A 17,749-nucleotide genomic window follows, 5' to 3' on the forward strand; every position below is an offset into this window, starting at 1 on the left:
AAAGAATGCCTCCTATTTATGTTGATTATATTGATGAAAGTGGATTTGGAAAGGTCATGACATTATTTTGTGATGAATCCACTATTTCAGAAGAGGTTCCAATTGATTATGAGAACAAAGTTGCTATCTATGATGATTATTGTGATGACTTGTATGCTATAAAGAATAATGATATCTATGAAAGTTGTCATCATGATTTTAACTTTCAATTGGATCATGCTTCACATGATAGTTATTTTGTTGAGTTTGCTCCCACTACTATTCATGAGAAGAAATTTGCTTATGTGGAGAGTATTAAAAATTCTATGCTTATGCATCATGAAAATAATGCTTTATGTGATAGCTATATTGTTGAAATCATTCATGATGCTACTGAAATTTATTATGAGGGAGGAATATATGCTTGTAGGAATTGAAATAATATCAAGTTTCCTCTCTATGTGCTTAAAGTTTTGAAGTTATGCTTGTTTTACCTTCCTATGCAAGTTGATTCTTCTTTCCATACACTACAAAAAAAGACACATCCGTGACATGTTCGGCCGAACGAATTTTTTTTCTGTCATACATATGACACTTCTATGATGATAATTGTGACAAAACCCGGTATCATCATAGATGTGGTGGGCTCCTACTTCTATGACAAAAAATCATGACAGAAAATGGGCTTTTCGTCCTAGGCGGGCCGGAGACGCAGCTGCATGACATTCTTTGGGCAGTCCATGACGGAAAAAACCGTGGTAGAAGTGATGGGGAGGAAAATTTCGGGGAGTTCCCGGTTACGGTGGGAGGTCCGGGGCCGAGCGATGCATGTTTCTCTCATACACGTACGCGTGTGTGTGCGAGGTGTTGGCTCTAACTGAAACCGAGCGAGGCGTTGAGCTCTAACTGAACCCGAGCGATTGCACTGCAGGCTATGCGTTACAGAACCCGAGCGATCGATCGATGGCTGTTAACTGAACCCGATCGAGTGATTCCTTCACTACTGGTGCTAACTGAAGCCGATCGATGCTGCCTCCGGGATGAACAGTGAGTGTTGCGGGGGGTTTGGATGAACAGTGAGCGGTGGCATTGCCTCTAGATGAACAGGACCCCGTGGTGTGGTGGAGGGCTGGATGAACAGTAGACGGTGGAGGGGTGCCCGTGGAGGGGTGGTTGAACAGGACTCCTTGGTGTGGAGAGCTGGATGAACAGTAGACGGTGGAGGGGTACCCGTGGAGGGGTGGTTGAACAGTAGCCGGTGGAGTAGCGCGCGGTGGAGGCTGGATGAACAGGAGCACGTGGAGGCTGGAGGAGGTCGACAGTAGCCCGTGGAGGCTGGAGGAGGTCGACGGTGGAGATGAACAATGTCCCGTGGAGTCCCGTTTTGTGGTACGCCGGACCCCTTCTGATGAATAGGACCCCCGTTTTGACCGTAGCGCTCCAACACAAGTCCGTTTCGTCCGTTTTGCGGTACGCCACACCCCTCCTGATGAACAGGACCCCCGTTTCGATCGTAGGAGGTCCGTTTCGTCCGTTTTGCGGTACGCCACACCCCTCCCGATCAACAGGACCCCTGTTTCGACCGTAGGAGTGATACGTCTCCGTCGTATCTATTTTTCCAAACACTTTTTCCCTTGTTTTGGACTCTAACTTGTATGATTTGAATGAAACTAACCCGGACTGACGTTGTTTTCAGCAGAATTGCCATGGTGTTGTTTTATGTGCAGAAAACAAATATTCTTGGAATGACCTGAAACTCCACAGAACATCTTAGAAAAAATAATAAAAAGTCCTCGCCAAAGATGAAGACCAGGGGGCCCACACCCTGTCCACGAGGGGGGTGCGCCCCCCCTAGGGCGCGCCCCCTACCTCGTGGGCCCCCTGGATGCCCTCCGACGCCAACTCCAACTATATATATTTGCTTTCGGAGAGAAAAAAATCAAAGAGAAGAAATCATTGCGTTTTACGATACGGAGCCGCCGCCAAGCCCTAAAACCTCTCGGGAGGGCTGATCTGGAGTCCATTCGGGGCCCCGGAGAGGGGGATTCGTCGCCGTCGTCATCATCAACCATCCTCCATCACCAATTTCATGGTGCTCACCGCCGTGCGTGAGTAATTCCATCGTAGGCTTGCTGGACGGTGATGGGTTGGATGAGATTTATCATGTAATCGAGTTAGTTTTGCTAGGGTTTGATCCCTAATATCCACTATGTTCTGAGATTGATGTTGCTATGACTTTGCTATGCTTAATGCTTGTCACTAGGGCCCGAGTGTCATGATTTCAGATCTGAACCTATTATGTTTTCATGAATATATGTGAGTTCTTGATCCTATCTTGCAAGTCTATAGTCACCTACTATGTGTTATGATACGGCAACCCCGAACTGACAATAATCGGGACCACTCCCGGTGATGACCATGGTTTGAGGAGTTCATGTATTCACTATGTGCTAATGCTTTGTTCCGGTTCTCTATTAAAAGGAGGCCTTAATATCCCTTAGTTTCCAATAGGACCCCGCTGCCACGGGAGGGTAGGACAAAAGATGTCATGCAAGTTCTTTTCCATAAGCACGTATGACTATATACAGAATACATGACTGTTACATGATGAACCACATCCGGCATAATTATCCATCACTGATCCGGTGCCTACGAGTTTTCCATATACTGGTTTACGCTTATTTACTTTCCCGCTGCTACTGTTACAATCACTACAAAATACCAAAAACGTTACTTTTGCTGTCTTTAATTTTGTTGCCTCTACCACCACTATCATATTACTTTGCTACTAAACACTTTGCTGCAGATACTAAGTTTCCAGGTGTGGTTGAATTGACAACTCAGCTGCTAATACTTGAGAATATTCTTTGGCTCCCCTTGTGTCGAATCAATAAATTTGGGTTGAATACTCTACCCTCGAAAGTTGTTGCGATCCCCTATACTTGTGGGTTATCAAGACTAATTTCTGGCGCCGTTGCCGGGGAGCATAGCTCTATTCTTTGAGCCACTTGGGGTATATATCTGCTTACCATTATGAAGAACTTGAGAGATCCAAAAACCGAGATCTATCCCTCAACTACGAGGGGAGGTAAGGAACTGCCATCTAGCTCTGCACTTAATTCACCTTCTGTTATGAGTAAGTTTGTGAGGGAGTCCTGGATTAGGGGGTGTTTGGGTAGCCGGACTATACCTTCAGCCGGACTCCTAGACTATGAAGATACAAGATCGAAGACTTCATCCCGTGTCAGGATGGGACTTTCGTTGGCGTGGAAGGCAAGCTTGGCGATGCGGATATTCAAGATCTCCTACCGTTGTAACCGACTCTATGTAACCCTAACCCTATCCGGTGTCTATATAAACCGGAGGGTTGTAGTCCGTGGGAAATCAACTCCATATACAACAAACATACCATAGGCTAGCTTCTAGGGTTTAGCCTCCTTGATCTCGTGGTAGATCTACTCTTGTACTACCCATATCATCAATATTAATCAAGCAGGAGTAGGGTTTTACCACCATCGAGAGGGCCCGAACCTGGGTAAAAAACATCGTGTCCCTTGTCTCCTGTTACCATCCGGCCTAGACGCACAGTTCGGGACCCCCTACCCGAGATCCGCCGGTTTTGACACCGACATTGGTGCTTTCATTGAGAGTTCCTCTGTGTCGTCGCCTTTAGGCCCGATGGCTCCTTTGATCATCAACAACGACACGGTCCAGGGTGACACTTTTCTCCCCGGACAGATCTTCGTCTTCGGTGGCTTCGCTCTGCGGGCCAATTCCCTCGACCACCTGGAGCAGATCGAAAGCTATGCTCCTGGCCATCAAGTCAGGTTTGGAAGCTTAAACTACACGGCTGGCATCCGCGGAGACTTGATCTTCGACGGGTTCGAGCCACGGCCAAGCGCGCCGCACTATCTCGAGGGGCATGATCTAGCTCTGCCTCCGGACAGTGTCCTCGAGGCCGCACACGCATCGGTTCCGACCCCTAACTCGAAGCCTATTGCGCCAATCGAGGATGAGCGGTTGGATGTCACCTCAGGGGCTTCGATCTCAAAGGCGATCGAGCCGAACGCTAGCCCCGCATTCTGCATGATCCGTGACTCCAAGGATCCGGACTCCTTTCCGAACTCCGAACCCCCTGCGCCCCTGCCGATCGAATCCGATTGGGTGCCAATAATAGAGTTCATCGCCGCAGACATCTTTCAGCACTCGCCTTGTGGCGATATCCTGAACTCTCTCAAGTCTCTCTCCTTATCAGGAGAGCCCTGGCCGAACTACGGTCAACGAGGATGGGATACGGACGATGAAGAAATTCAAATCCCACCCACCACCCACTTGGTAGCCACTGTCGACAATTTAAATGACGTGCACAACTTCGACTCTGGAGACATCGACAACATGGATGACGATGCAGGAGATACCGACGAACCAACGCCCATAGGGCATTGGACAGCCACCTCATCTCACGATGTGTACATGGTGGATACCCCTAAAGTAAGCGACAACGAGGAAAAAGGGGATGGGACGGGAGATCGACCCCCCGAAAAGCAATCAAAGCATCAGCGTAAGCGCCGACCCAAGCCCCGCCTCGACAAAAACCCAGCCATAGAGCAAGACGAGCCGGTAGATGACGAGCAGGCCTTAGAGCAACCGTCCGAACAGGGCAACACAGATAGAGAAACCGAACATTCCTCCTCCGGCGAAAACGGCACTCCGGACGACCTCACGCCGAATAAACCTATGGAGCAGAAGAATCTCCACGAGAGGCTCGTTGCAACTGCACGCAGCCTAAAAAAGCAGAAGCGGAAGCTAAAAGCAGCAGAAGATGCGCTCCGGATTAGATGGAGCCAAGTAATCAATACCACAGATAAGTACGGCGACAGTCGCCGCACTAAAAGCTATCCGAAAAGAAGGCTACTTCCTGAATTCGACGAAGAGGACCTAGAGCCCTCGCATTCAAAAAATGAAAAAGCCACACGGTCGGATAGACGACCCCATAAAGCGGCAAGCGGCGCCGCACCTAAATCGGCATGCGACCCACTTAAGGATTCGCATCATGGCCCAGTCAGGTCCATTTATGGGCCAAGAAAACAAGCTCTCGTAAGCAACGCTATGAAGCCATCATCAGAATCCGGCACACCCAAATACAGGGGCGCCGCACATCCCCTATGTTTCACCGATGAGGTCCTGGACTATGAATTCCCAGAGGGATTCAAACCCGTAAACATAGAGGCATATGATGGAACAACAGACCCTGGAGTTTGGATCGAGGATTATATCCTCCACACACACATGGCTAGAGGAGATGATCTCCACGCCATAAAATATCTACCCCTTAAGCTTAAAGGGCCAGTCCGGCATTGGCTTAAAAGCCTTCCCGAAAATACAATTGGAAGCTGGGAAGAGCTCGAGGATGCTTTTCGAGCAAACTTTCAAGGGACCTATGTCCGCCCTCCGGATGCAGACGATCTTAGTCACATAACTCAACAACCCGGAGAATCAGCTCGGCAGTTCTGGAATAGATTCCTCACTAAAAAGAATCAGATAGTCAATTGTCCGGACGCCGAAGCCTTAGCAGCTTTCAGGCATAATGTCCGAGACGAATGGCTCGCCAGACACCTCAGCCAAGAAAAGCCAAGAACAATGGCCGCACTAACAAGCCACATGACCCGCTTTTGTGCAGGGGAGGACAGCTGGTTGGCAAGGTTCAGCCCCAGCGACCCAAGTACATCCGAAACTAGGGATGGAAATGGAAAACCACGAAGCAACAAGGATCGTCGCTGGACTAAGGACAAAAGTCCGAAGAGCACGGCAGTCAATGCCGGATTCAAAGGCTCATGACAAAATCAGGAAAAATCGCCCCCAGGATAACAGGGACGATCCATTCAACCTAAATAAAATCCTGGACAGGATATGTCAGATACACAGTACTCCCGGGAAGCCTGCTAACCATACCCACAGAGACTGTTGGGTTTTCAAACAATCCGGCAGACTCAATGCCGAACACAAGGGGCTCAACACACCAAGCGAAGACGAGGACAAACCCCAAAAGCAGAGCACCAGGAAACAAAAGAACTTCCCATAAGAAGTAAAAACAGTGAACTCACTTCACATAACAAAACGTGCGGCCCCCGTAAAGCTATGCACCACACGGCCCATCCCCAAAGGATCCTGCCACTGGTTGTCAAAACCGATCATCTTCGATCAGCTAGATTATGCCAGGAATATCAAGAATGTAGGCTGGACTGCCTTGATACTCGATCCAATAATTGGCGGACTCTAGTTTTCAAATGTCCTTATGGACGGCGGGAGTGGGCTAAACCTGATATATCAGGATACAATCCAGCACATGGGGATAAACCCAGCAAGAATCTTTCGCAGGAAAACCTCCTTTCAAGGGGTAATACCTGGTCCAGAAATCCATTGTATGGGCTTTCTCCGGCTCAAAGTCATATTCGGGTCTGCCGATAACCTCCGCCACGAAAAGCTGACCTTCCATATCGTCCCGTTCTCAAGTCGCTATCAAGCACTACTGGGACGCGAAGCTTTCGCTCGCTTTAACGCAATACCGCATTATGCATCTCTTACGCTTAAGATGCCCGGTCCACGAGGCATCATCTCTTTGAAGGGGAAGCACTAAAGTGCGCCTCCCCAAGCGGAGGACTGTGCGGCCGCTTTGACAGCCCCACAGCGAAACGGCCTCACCGGCCAAAAAACTTCGAAATAGGTCATTCAAAACCACGAACGCGGATAGACGAGTTCGGCGCAAAATCATCATTGATGCAGGCCTAAAAGCCATATACCCCCACACTAGGGTCTCCACGCATATACAATAAGAGACAATAAAGCTCAATCTTATAGATCTTACTTTATACTTTGCTTATTTTAAACTTTTTCGGCACGACCCGTTTTCAACTCAGTTCCTCTCTTTTACAGATGAACGTCGTGCGGCGCCCATCCAGGATACGGCACAACGGAGACACAGGCGCAGACGTGCAGTAGGGACCCGTCCTAAAGGATTCTTTTTAGATTAAGACCCTGCGTAAACCTTTTTTACTGTCTCTTGTTGCTACACATCCCCTGGTTTTTTCTTTCTGATATAACCAAGGAGGAGGCTGGCGTCTTGGCATGTGGCCATGTCAGAATTTTTGCACGTACCTGGACACTAGGGGCTTTTCTAATAAAGAGTGTTGTTTCACCCGCACTCATAAAGACCGAACACCTTAGGGAGTGTTCGGCGTCACGAGTTTTGGCATTATATGCATCAGCTCCGGATCATGTCTTTGGTCAAATGTTGGGTTGCCCGGCTCCTGAGTTCGGCTACCTTACGTTCCGCTCTATCGGCTAAGGTAGCACCAGGAGAACTACTGCGATTGTGCCCCGGTTCGGCCGGGCGAGCACCTCAGTAGAGAAAGCCGAAAACTGACTGTCATGATGTAGCGTGAGACTGGTCAGCCACTCGATGACCTATCGGAATCTATCGGATTCCAACGCTTTAACGAAGGGCCGCTTCCCGGTCAGGCACATACGCGCCCCGAACTTGGACGAGCGTAGTCGCCACCAAGGAGCTACCTAAATAGTCTCACTGTCAAACTCCTATGGCTAAGTGAAAGTGTTAAAGCATTATAGTCCGGTTGCCTGGCCCGCTGCGCTATCACCTCCTTTGTAGGACCAAGACATTGGGTTAAGTGTGAAAATGCGTCTTCTGCGAGCACCCCCGCACTATGTGCGTGGGGGCTGAAGCCAACGACTGCCATCTTTCAGATTATATATATATATCTCAAAACGGCCGCACAGGAGGTGTTCCCAATACTTGGAGGCACAAGTATAAAAAAGGCCACTACAGTTTATCAAAATATTACTTTATAATTACATATGCTATCATAACATAGCATCTTTCGGGCACTGCGTCTCTATTACACGAGCGCCTTCAAGAACTTCCTGAAAATAGTGCTCGGAGGGTACTCGGCTTTTGTCCGAATCTCGGGACGCAACAATGGTGGTCTCCATCTCTGCCCAGTATGTCTTAACACGGGCAAGAGCCATCCTAGAGCCCTCTATGCATGCTGACCTCTTCATTGCATTTATACGCGGCACCGCGTCAAGGAATTGCTGCACCAAGATGAAATAACTCTTCGGCTCCGATATCCCCGGCCACAGGTGACCCATGACGTACTTCATGGTGAGTCCAGAAAACCTATTCAGTTCGGCCCATTGAGCCAAACGATCATCCACTGCCAGTGGACGCTCTGGATTGTGAAACTGCGACCAGAAAAGCTTTTCCACTTCGCGATCTTTCTGATCTCGAAAGTGTTCGGTCGCATTAGCAGCACTCGCTGCCAAGTCCAGATAGGTATCCTCCACACTCCACATCCGGTCCAACGGAGCAAACTTCGGATCACAAAATTTCCTTCGCAGCATAAAGGGCTTTCCAGCCGCAATCTGTTCGGCCTAACGCAGCTCCTCCTTCACAGCTCTCATCGCAGAGCGCGCGTCCTTGGCATTGGCGACAGCCTTCTCTAAGTCCGTCTGTTTCGCCTGGTCTTCTTTTTCAAGAAGTCTGCAACGGTCCATAGTGCTTTTTAAATTTTCGGCCATCTCGGCCATCTCTTCCTTGCTTCGGCAATGAGCAGCCTGTTCGGCTCTCAACTCTTCAAGGGCTTTCTTGGCAGCCGCATCACTTTCTCCGGCTTGTTCTTTAGCTCGGGCAAATTCTGCCCTAAGACTCTCCACGGCGGCCGCACCATCTGCGTCAAGCACACACATCGTAAGACACTGGCGTAGAACTCTTCTTACCTGATGCCGCCCGAGGAATTACATACCTTGAGCCTCATCAAGCCGCTTGTTGACAAGCGCGATGTCGGCATCTGCCACGTCCAGTTGCCGCTTTAGTTTGGCAAAATCATCAGTTCGGCTCGATTCCGGACACCCTGCCGCCTACATTCAAAGGCGACATCTTAGACCTGGGATTATGATCCTCCGCGTGCCGTCATTTCTTGACGACGCGCAGAGTCTCAGGGGCTACTATCTACACAGGGCGCATCTTATTCATGCGCAACTAACAAAAGTGTACATTATCTAATGTACCTCAAAACCCGTCAGTAAACTTTTGACGGCCTCATACAATCCGCTCTCTGCGGATGAGATCCTTTCAATCACCGTGCCCATCAATGCACGGTGCTCCTCCGAGATAGAAGCTCACCCCAGCAGAATCTTTAGCTCCTCCGGCCGAGCACCAGACGGTGCCGGACTTGTCCCACGACCTCTTTCGAAGGCCGGACGCGGAGAACCTCGGGGGGCCACATAGCTATCTTCCGCCCCTGCCGGATTCGGAGAGACACTCCGCGACGACACCTCAGGGTCGCCTGCCTCGCTAGGCGGCACGGCAGGGGGAGGCGTCCCGCTCTCCATCATCTCCAGAAGGAGATCCCCCGAAGACGAGCTCTGCTGAGAAGGGCTGGGGTCCGAGCTACAAGGTAAAAATTCGGTTAATCTTCTCAGATATAAATCAAGGATTCCCCTCATCCCTCAAAAGGAAAATCTTTCTCTACTTACGGCTCTCTGGAGGGATGATCCCCTTGAGGGCGTAGTCCGGCCGAGGGACTCCCCGGCGTCGGACCCTCTAACGAGGATTTTTTCCCCCGCTTCGAGGCCATGGTTTCCGGGTCGTCAGAGGCGGCTCTCTTCTTCCCCTTAGGAGTGGAATTGTCGGTTCCTCCCTTCGGAGCAGCCTCCTTCGAGGAGGCCATAGTTTCCTTGTCCTCCCCCTTGCTTCCTTCCAAAGGCATTATCTCCAGCATCCTGACCAGCACGGGATCCGGCCTGGTTTCGGGAAGGGGAGCCAGACACCTAATCAGCTTTGCTTTCGCTATCCACTCCTGTTTAAAAGGACGCCCCTTTTAGGGGCAAGTTTATGACAATTATACGGATAGAAGGTCCGGGCACAAGGTTTCTTACTTGAGTATCCGGGCGATTGCAGCTTAGGCCTGCGTCCTCGGTTAAATCCGGACACATCTCTTGTCATCCGAAGAACAGTTTATACATCTCCGCGGGCGTTGCGCCCATGAAATTCTAGAGAGCTCGCGGTCCCTCTGGATTAAACTCCCACAGGCGAAGGGAGCGCCGTTTGTCGGGCAATATTCGGCGAATCAGCATGACCTGCGTCACTTTGACCAGGCTGAGGTCTCCTTCCAAGAGATCCTTAATACGGCCCTGCAACAAGGGCACGTCTTTGGGCAAACCCCAATCTAACCCTCTGTTGACCCATGACGCTAGCCGTGGTGGGGGACCCGAGCGAAAGGCAGGAGGCGCCACCCACTTGGCGCTCCGGGGAGCGGTGATATAAAACCACTCTCGTTGCCACAAGCCTAGCTCCTCTTGAAAAGAGCCCTCGGGCCATGGAGCATCAGCATTTTTGCTTATAGCAGCGCCTCCGCACTCTGCGTGCCGTCCCTTGATCATCTTCGGCTCCACTTTGAAAGTCTTGAGCCATAATCCGACGTGAGGGGTAACACGGAGGAACGCTTCGCATACAACGATAAACGAGGAGGTATGGAGGATGGTCTCCGGAGCTAAGTCGTGGAATTCCAGCCCGTAATAAAACAGCAGTCCCCTCACAAAGGGGTCCATCGGGAAGCCTAACCCCCGAAGGAAGTGAGACACGAACACTATGCTCTCACCGGGCTGGGGACTGGGGATAGCCTGCCTTTGAGCAGGCAACCTGTGCGAAATTTCGGCGGTCAAGAACTTAGCCTCTCTCAACTTTAGCACGTCCTCCTCCGTGATGGAGGAGGGCCTCCATCGGCCTTGGAGGTCAGAACCGGACATTGTCGAAGGTCTGAGGCACCCGGAATCTGGAGCCTAGGGTGTTGGAACTTGAGGCGACGGGCGAACTTGTTTTGGGATTGGAGAAAAGGAGTAAGGCCCTGGTCTCTTTATAAGAGGTTGAATACCAGGAGCCCTCCCCGTAACCGTTTGGGACTCGCCTTTAATCGAGAAAACATGCTAACGGGCACGATTGGGTTACCCACGTCCGTATTGATGAGAATCCCGTAAAAGGGGGGCACATGATCTCTGCTTTGACAAGACGTGCCAAGGAAACCGCCTCGCAAAACACGCTGAGGTGGAAAAGTGAAAACGATTCGAGTGAAGGACTTGGCTGTAGTGTGATGACGCACTGCGGAATACGTCAGCAGATTTGATTTGTGTTAGTATTATTCTCTCAATGGCAATATGTGGAAGCTTATTTTGAAGAGCCGGACACTACTCTTGGTGTTTACAATCTTCTATGAAGGACTGGGAGGAGGAACCCGCCTTGCAATGCCGAAGACAATTTGCGCGCCGGACTCATCGTCATTGAAGCCTGGTTCAGGGGCTACTGAGGGAGTCCTGGATTAGGGGGTGTTCGGGTAGCCGGACTATACCTTCAGCCGGACTCCTAGACTATGAAGATACAAGATCGAAGACTTCGTCCCGTGTCCGGATGGGACTTTCCTTGGCGTGGAAGGCAAGCTTGGCGATGCGGATATTCAAGATCTCCTACCATTGTAACCGACTCTATGTAACCCTAACCCTATCCGGTGTCTATATAAACCGGAGGGTTGTAGTCCGTAGGCAATCAACTCCATATACAACAATCATACCATAGGCTAGATTCTAGGGTTTAGCCTCCTTGATCTCTTGGTAGATCTACTCTTGTACTACCCATATCATCAATATTAATCAAGCAGGAGTAGGGTTTTACCTCCATCGAGAGGGCCCGAACCTGGGTAAAAACATCGTGTCCCTTGTCTCCTGTTACCATCCGGCCTAGACGCACAGTTCGGGACCCCCTACCCGAGATCCACCGGTTTTGACACCAATAGTTTGTGACACCTACACCTGCTTCTGCTATTCGTTCCGATATGTCGCATGTTATTGATGATGCCACTTCTGCTATGCATGATACTTATGATGAAACTACCTCTATGCCTGATACTACTGTGCCCCTTGGTGAATTTCTTGATGAACAAATTGCTAGGGCTAGAGAAAAAGAAATTATTGAATCTGAATACGATGATGAAAGTGATGATGAAAATATGCCTGTTATTCCTGAGGGCTATCTTTTTGATATGGAATCTTCAGCCGCTATTTTAGCTTGCAAAGATAGATATGAGCTCAAGAGGTTATTAGTTAAATGGAACAAAGAATCACTTAGAGATAAAATGAAACCAGACCCTGCTTTTGCTACTTCACCTATTTGTGTTCCTGATAAGGATTATGAATTCTCTGTTGATCATGATATAATTACTTTGGTTGAATCTAATCCGTTTTATGGCTATGAATCTGAAACTGTTGTGGCACATCTTACTAAGTTAAATGATATAGCTGCCCTGTTCACCAATGATGAGAGATCGCGTTACTTTTATATACTCAAAATATTTCCGTTTTCATTAGAGGGTGATGCTAAGACATGGTTTAATTCTCTTGATCCTGGTTGTGTGCATAGTCCCCAGGATATGATTTATTACTTTTCTGCTAAATATTTCCCTGCTCATAAGAAACAAGCTGCTTTGAGGAAAATATACAACTTTGTGCAAATTAAAGAAGCGAGTCTCCCACAAGCTTGGGGGAGGCTTCTCAAGTTACTAAGTTCTTTACCTAATCATCCTCTTAAGAAACCCGAAATACTTGATATCTTTTATAATGGACTAACCGATGCTTCCAGAAATTACTTGGATAGTTGTGCTGGTTCTCTTTTCAGGGAAAGAACACCGGATGAAGCTGAAATTCTATTGAATAATATTTTGACAAATGAAAATAATTGGGCACCTCCTGAGCCAGCTCCTCCTCCAATTACTGAGCCTTCCTAAACCAACTCCAAAGAAGAGAGGTGTTCTATTCCTCAGTCCCGAAGATATGCAAGAGGCAAAGAGATCTATGAAAGAAAAAGGTATTAAAGCTGAAGACATTAAGAATTTACCTCCTATTGAAGAAATACATGGTCTTAATTCACCACCTGTTGAAGAAACTTATGATCTCAATTCTTTATTTATTGAAGAACCTCCTGACCCCGATATCCCGACACAGGTAGTAAAGGTAAATTCCCTCTATAGATATGATAGCTCAAATGCCCGTGCGTTGCAACGGGAGAAAACTTTGACGTGGAATCAAATTTAATTAGAGTTGTAAAATGTGGCTCATTTTACAAATCTGCTCGACGCGCCACTTCTGACAAATCCGAATATTGTATAATTATCAAACTGATCCTCCTTTTTTATTCGACTTCTTGGTTTTATTTCTTTTTGTAACGGAAACAATCATAGTTTTTTTAATAAACATTGTGCATTTTTTAAATTTGAACTTCAAGTTTTTTTTACAAAACCGTGAAAATCCCTTTTTTTATTCTACCAACCTAAAACAAAAATTCTAACAAACTAAAAATGCACACATAGCAATTAAAACACCACTGGCAGCAACTTGCAATTTTTTTTATTTATCCCTCGGTGTCTCTTTTTTGTGCAACCTTTTTTATTGACCTTCTCTAGGATGCGATCCTAAACTTTTCAAAAAGAAAATTATAAGTGAATTCCCTCTACTTACTTTGTCAAACAAATCGTCAAAAGAACAATTTAATGATGCTTTTGTGTTCTTGTTTTTTCTGAGCTTTGACTTTGCATTCTATATGTCAGAGCAGTTGGCACAACTATAGTCTGCTGATTAATTTTCCACCATGTATATTTTCTAAATCTAAAATCATGTTGGTCAACATGGCCGTAAATCAACTTCTTTTGGGCCCAACTTATCTATTCTCACCCATGGCCCAGCTTAAATCAATATGTTTTGAAGCTAGCGGCTGCTACACACATAGGGTGATTAAGGCCACAAATTGTCTCCACATAAACATGAGAGTTCTCCAAAATCGCATTCTAAATTTTATGAACTAGAAGAGTATGAACTCAAATCGAACAAAAAGAGACATAATTTCTACAAAGAGAAATTTGAGTTGATTCGTATTACTCCACAGTCCAAAGAGAAGAAGATGAAGGCACCGCGCACTCACACAACCTTATGGCGTGCATTATTCCGGAGGCCATATTCCACCCACACAAGAATTTCTGACCTTTCTTGCCACAAAATCGCACATAATATGCACACAATTATACAAATTGTTACTAAAGGCTACCGGCCAACATCAAGAACTAAAAATTAAGTAATAATGGTCAATGTTAGATGTAAACAGATGCAACAGTCCTGTATTGCCATTACAGGACCTCAATGCCAAGTTAAGGGCTCATTCATCTTACGGGAAATGTTAAATTGTAGGAATACGAAAATTAAAGGATTGAGCTATCGTGTCCACACCAATCCTTAGGAAATTTTCATGAGGTCTCACCTAATGCTAAGAAACCTTAGGAATTAGGACAATATGGGCACAATCCTTAGCTCAGTCCAGCAGCTCTACAACATATATTTCACAAATCTTCTGACCTGACTACGTGAGGACTTCTTTAATTGGAGCCATAGCCTGCTCCCACAAATTTTCACAAAGCTCTTCAAATATTTTAAGTGTTATGGTTCTCTTGTAACAAAAAGCCTGCAAGTGAACATGTAGAACCTTGTCAATTTTCCTAACGATGATTTAAGATTACATATTCACTGTATACTGAGAAAGGAGAACAGAAAGCATCAGCCGGGCAAGAAGATCAACCATTAAACGACAAAGTGGGCCTGATTATAAGAGACAAACAAATCAACAGTATCCACCATAGGTCAAACTATTTGACACATATGAAATAATACGGCATGTGATCACTGTACTCCAGAATCCATATTAGGTTTGCTTAAAAGCATGAAGTTCATGTGTTAAGAATCGATCCAACTCGACACATAGCAATCTCAAAGGTGATCGTGCAAGTAAATTAGATGTACTAAGTTGCGCTCCACTGCTCTGATCTTAAGCTTACATTGTATTCCTCTTCCGCACACTGCTTCCAAACCTATAAAGCCGAAAAAATATATCAAAGATTATGTTTGTTCAGAAAAGCATTAACTATATATTTCTAGCCAGAGGAGCCTCCTTGTTCAGTAATACTGACCTTGCAAAACTTAATACATATACCTACATAGAGCAGCAAGACCGGAAGATGTAAAGTTTTAGAGATGATGCAGAATATAGTGACAAACTGACAACAAAAAGAATTGAGCATCAGGAAGCACACGTGAGGCTGTGATGATTAGAATTAATCTGTTTCTAGAGGTAGTAAGGCAGCGTTCTAGGCCGGCATGGCAAGGGCGTGCAACGGATGCCGACAAAGTCCACGGTGATCACCTCTTTGGTCAACGTCATGGAGAAGCCGCCCCCTCCTCAGTAACGCCGGCGGTGAGCCGGTGACGCAGGCTGGAGTATATCCCAAAATCCTATGATCAGTGTTCGGAACTGCAATATTTATTCCCAATTCCTGAAATCCCTGTTGAAAACAAAATAGCTATAATTTTATTTCAAAATTGAAATAACATAAACCACTTTGACATAGCACGATTTGTAGGTATATAATTGGCAAATATTGGCCTGAAAAGATGAGGTATATCAGGGATACATGGGGTGATGCTCAGGACAAGGTTGGCCACATGGCTGGGGAGCAGGGAAGACGCCTCTGCCATTGTTGGTAGCTACCTCATCGAGCACGGGCGCTGGGTAAGACACCGGGATCCGCCGATGGGGAGTATGCATGGTGGGGGACTCCATCGTGGGTGGGTGCTTGGAGACGCGGGCATGCTGCATCACGGGGTAGACGACTGGGGGCACTGCCGGGAGTTGGCCGGCTGATGAGGAGCGGTGGCGGCAGAGGAGGAGGAGGAGAGAGGAGTTGGGGGAAGGTGCGGCGCCAGCATCGAGTGTCGCCGGTGATGGAAAGCCGTAGGTGTGGGGGCGGCGCACGGCGGAGGGGCGGTGGCGGCGCACGACGGAGGGGCGGGGGGCGGTTCCGGCGGCGCGTGGCGGGGCCGTCGGTGCGCGGCAGCGTGGAAGGGGGTGTGGTGGGTCAAATTATCATAAAACACAAGGACCTTTTCATGAAAACACCGCGACGGTGAACCCGGAGACTCAATCCGTGCTTTATTATTAGGGAGAGATAAAGCCGAAGTTCCTCCTACTAAAATTGCTAGTGGGTGCTTGGATGAGTTTGATAACTTTATGTTTAAGCAAGACGACTTCAATGCTTATTTTGGTAGACAATTAAAAGAAAATGCTTATATGATTAGACGCTTGGGTGATTATATGGCTAATATTAAAGGTGAACTTAAACTTGTTAGCAAACATGCTTCTATGGTTACCACGCAAGTAGAACAAGTGCTGAAAGCTCAAAAAGAAGTGCTTGATGAAATGAATAGTAAGAAAAATGATTATGCCGTTAGAGTGGCTACTAGAACTGGTAGAATGACTCAGGAACCTTTGTATCCTGAAGGCCACCCTAAGAAAATCGAGCAAGATTCTCAGAGAAATAATATTGATGTTCCTAGTTCTTCTAAAAAGAAGAAAAAGAAAAATGATAGAAATGTGGAAACTTCTAGTGAACCTATTGCTGAACCACCTGATAACCCAAATGATATATCTATCTCTGATGCTGAAACACAATCTGGTAATGAAAATGAACCTAATGAAAATATTAATGATGATGTTCATGATGATGCTCAACCTAGTAATGACAATGATGTAGAAATTGAATCTGCTGTTGATCTTGATAACCCACAATCAAAGAATCAACGTTATGATAACAGAGACTTTGTTGCTAGGAAACATGGTAAAGAAAGGGAACCCTGGGTTCAGAAACCCATGCGTTTTCCTCCAAAACCATCCAAGAAAAAGGATGACGAGGATTTTGAGCGCTTTGCTGAAATGATTAGGCCTATCTTTTTGAGTATGCGATTAACTGATGTGCTCAAAACAAATCCTTATGCAAAATATATGAAGGATATCATTACTAATAAAAGAAAGATACTGGAAGCTGAGATTTCCACCATGCTTGCTAATTATACTTTTAAGGGTGGAATACCAAAGAAACTTGGCGATCCTGGAGTACCTACTATACCTTGCTCCATTAAAAGAAATTATATTAAAACTGCTTTATGTGATCTTGGAGCCGGTGTTAGTGTTATGCCTCTCTCTTTATATCGTAGACTTGACTTTAATAAGCTGACACCTACCGAAATATCTTCGCAAATGGCTGATAAATCAACTGCTATACGTGTCGGTATTTGTGAGGATGTGCCTGTTGTGGTTGCAAACGTTACTATTTTAATGGACTTTGTTATACTTGATATTTCCAAGGATGATAGTATGTCTATTATTCTTGGAAGACCTTTTCTTAATACTGCAGGGGCTGTTATTGATTGCAACAAAGGCAATGTCACATTTCATGTTAATGGTAATGAGCATACGGTACACTTTCCGAGGAAACAACCTCAAGTTCATAGTATCAACTCCATTGGAAAAATTCCATCGATTATATTCGGAGGTTTTGAATTTCCTCTTCCTACTGTCAAGAAGAAATATGATATATTTATTATTGGGGATGTGCATATCCCCGTCGAGGTAACCTAGTGTTATTCGAAATTTCTCCGGTTTCATGATTATCGGAATGAGTTTGCTAACAAGGCTTGATCAACCTTGTTAGTGGATTCTTTTTGATGAGCATGAGATGGATGAAAATAGAAGCACAACCTTCTGTACCCTCTCTATACTTTCTGTTAATTAGTAGAAATAAAGTAAAAATAGTATTTTTCTGTCTGTTTC

This window comes from Triticum urartu, chromosome 7 (genome assembly GCF_003073215.2).
Source record: "Triticum urartu cultivar G1812 chromosome 7, Tu2.1, whole genome shotgun sequence".
Lineage (NCBI taxonomy): Eukaryota > Viridiplantae > Streptophyta > Magnoliopsida > Poales > Poaceae > Triticum > Triticum urartu.